Genomic DNA, 3,821 nt, shown 5'->3' on the forward strand with positions numbered 1-3,821 from the left:
GAGCCCACATAGCCAAAGCAAGACTAAGCAAAAAGAACAAATCTGGAAGTATCACACTACCTGATTTCAAACTATATTATGAGAACATAGTCACCAAAACAGCGTGATACTGGTATAAAAATAGGCACATAGACCAGTGGAGCAGAATAGAGAATGCAGAAATTAACCAGAATACTTACAGCCAACTGATCTTCTACAAAGCAAATAAAAACAAAGTGGGAAAGGACACACTTTTCAACAAATGGTGCTGGGATAATTGGCTAGCCACATGTAGGGGAATGAAACTGGATCCTCATCTCTCACCTTATACAAAAATCAACTCAAGATGGATTAAGAACTTAAACCTAAGACCGAAACTATAAAAATTCTAGAGGATAACATTGGAAAATCCCTTTTAGACATTGGCTTACGCAAGGATTTCATGACCAAGAACCCAAAAGCAAATGCAATAAAAACAAAGACAAATAGCTGGGACCTAATTAAACTAAAGAGCTTTTGCACAGCAAAAGGAACAGCCAGCAGCTTATACACAAAACCCACAGAGTGGGAGAAAATCTTCACAATCTATATATCTGACAAAGGACTAACATCCAGAATCTACAATGAACTCAAATCAGCAAGAAAAAAACAATCCCATCAAAAAGTTGGCTAAGGACATGAATAGACAATTCTTAAGAGATATACAAATGGCCAAACATATGAAAAAATGTTCAACATCACTAATGATCAGGGAAATGCAAATCGAAATCACAATGCAATACCAACTTACTACTGCAAGAATGGCCAAAATCAAAAAACAGTAGATGTTGGCATGGATGCAGTGAACAAGGAACATTTCTACACCGCTTGTGGGAATGTAATCTAGTACAGCCACTATGGAAAACAGTATGGAGATTTCTTAAAGAACTAAAAATAGAATTACCATTTGATCCAGCCATCCCACTACTGGGTATCTACCCAGAGGAAAATAACTCATTATTCGAAAATGATACTTGCATGCACATGTTTATAGCAGCACAATTCACAATTGCAAATTCATGGAACCAACCTAAATGCCCATCAATCAACAGGTGGAATAAGAAACTGTGTTATATTTGATGGAATACTATGCAGCCATAAGAAGGAATGAATTAACAGCAGTTGCAGTAACCTGGATGAGATTGGAGACTATTATTCTAAGTGATGTAACTCAGGAATGGAAAACCAAACATCATGCTTTCACTGATATGTGGGTGCTAAGCTATGAGGACACAAAGCGTATATAGTGGACTTTGGGGACTTGTGCAGAAGAGTGGGAGTGGGGCGAGGAATAAGAGACTACAAATATGGTGCAGTATATACTGCTTGGGCGATGGGTGTACCAAAATGTCACAAATCACCACTAAATAACTTACCATGTAACCAAATATTACCTGTACCCCAATAACTTACAGAAAACATTTTAAAAATACTCTGTTGCCAATAAATAAACACTTAAAAAATTGAAATCAATGAAAATAGAGACACAAAACAACCAACAGCCTGGGATACCTCCCAGACACTTTTGATTGAATGTGCCTATCATCCTGGTGGCCAAGAAAAAATCCCTGCACACTCTGCCTAGTCCTGAGCTGCATAAATCAGGAATCCAGGCACATAGAGTCATGGCTCAGCCAGGGCCAAAGACCGCTTGCATGAGGTTTTCCAGATGCTGATGTGTTGTGCAGCTTAACTGCCACAGTTCCTACATCTCCCATCAGCGTAGAAAATTGGAGACTCCAGCTCTTGCAAGGACCCCACTAGACAGCCTGGTGTCTGCCTTCAGTCAGTGACCACAACCTGGCAGCTCTGACTCTAGCACTGTGTTCCGCGCGTGTGTGTGTGTGTGTGTGTGTGGCTGTAGCGCTGTGTTTCTACCGTGTGTGTGTGTGTGTCTGGCTCTAGCATTGTGTTTCGTGTGTGTGTGTGTCTGTCTGTCTGTCTGTCTGTCTGCCTGTCTCTGGCTCTAGAATTGTGTTCCATCTGTGTGTTTGGCTCTAACACCGTGTTTCTACTGTGTGTGTGTGTCTGGCTCTAGCATTGTGTTTCTACTGTGTGTTTGTGTGTGTGTGTGGCTCTAGCACTGTATTTCCACTGTGTGTGTACCCACACGCATGCCTCACTGAATGCCAAGGGTCCCCTGAACATCCTTTTCTGTAGAGCCAGGTCTCAGAATGTGTAACAATGCATGTTCAATTCCCCTTACCCCAACAGAAATAGACATTAAGAGTCCACAGGAAAAAAAATAAGGATCTTAAAATATACAAAAATAAATTTTAGCGACTCATAAAGGAAATCAAAACAAAAACTACACTGTTGTATATTTTTTCACATATTATCAATTTCCAACCATGACCTGTCCCCCTCTGAGGAACCTGTATTACCTACCATTTCCTGACCCATCTTGGTTCTGGCTCCTATCAAGTGTTCTCAAGTAATCACACTATTTTCTTGCTAGAATTTGTCCTACACATGCAGATAGCCAAATGCCATCTCACAAGGTATGTAAAAACCACATGTTCTGGTGGCAATTGCTTTGTTTTCTTTACTGTTAAAATGGTTATAATCCCACTTAAAACACAGTGCAGTCCCTTATGTGAAACGGCCTCTTATGCAATCAAATCTCCATAGAACTTTGGTCAGTTTTTCTAATCTTGGAAATAAGGCCAAACTTTCGCCTTAGTATCAGTAACAAGAAACACAAAGCTCAACAAGAGCGAACACACACACACTCTTAACATCGTCACCTAGAAATAACCAGTATAACTGTCACAACTGTGTCTTCTTTCCTTTTGAACTTTTTTGTCTACATCTAATTTGTTGAGCTTATATTTTGCATTATTACCACTATCTTTTGTAATTTTTGATACTTTAAGAAGCTTCATTCTTTCTTTTTCTTAATAATCATGGCCGTTTCAGATCCTCCCATTTCACAGAACTGAAAAAAGATGAAAATGTGAGGGAGTCCCTGAAAATCTGGGGGTTGTCTTTCCATGTCTTTAAATGCGTAGGTGGAAACGGAGCTGTACTGCTTTTAGATCAAAATTTCATCGGAGGAAATGTCCCCTCTTTAGGGGTACATTCAGGGAAGCCGAGCCCAGCACTTGTGAGCACGCACGGCGACCACGCAGTTTAACCACCACTCAGTCCAAACCGACACAGCACGTGTACCCTCCTCCAGCCTGGTAGGTGGGGAGCACCTCAGTGGGGCGAAGGAATCTGTGGGCGCACCCTTCTCCTCCTGTTCGCCCCGCCCTTTGGCCCCACAGAAACGCTTCCAGGCCAACCCACGAGGAAGGCTAGAGGGACTCTGCTAGGAGGCTCTTCCTACACTTGCCAGAACTAAAAACACAGGCAGAGGTAAAAACTCAGTGCTCCAAAACGCAAGACCCCGACCCGCCCACACGGCCCTGACTCGACCCTCTGGGACTCCCAGATATCAGCCGAACGCCGGAGCCGGTGGTGAGACAGCCACCATTGCTCAAGGTCGAGCGCCCGGCTCTGGCTGCTCACACGATGGAGGGTGGGGAAGGTCCTCTGCACCAGAAAGGCCGCCTACGGCACAGACCCCGGCCCTACTTCCCCCAGCGTCAGGGAAAAGAAAGGCAAAGAAAGGAAAGACGAAGGAAGGAGACCTACCTGGCTGAGGCCGCGCGCCAGCGAGAAAGGTCCGACTACCTGTGATCTGCGCAGTGGGGAGGGCTGGACCCCAATGCGCCCCCTGCGGCATCGCGACTCCGGCGTTGCCACAGGGTAGGCTGCCATCCTTCCCTCCATCTTGTGTGTCTCCTGTTCCTCGGAGG

Source organism: Rhinopithecus roxellana, chromosome 7, assembly GCF_007565055.1.
Source record: "Rhinopithecus roxellana isolate Shanxi Qingling chromosome 7, ASM756505v1, whole genome shotgun sequence".
In the NCBI taxonomy this organism is placed as follows: domain Eukaryota; kingdom Metazoa; phylum Chordata; class Mammalia; order Primates; family Cercopithecidae; genus Rhinopithecus; species Rhinopithecus roxellana.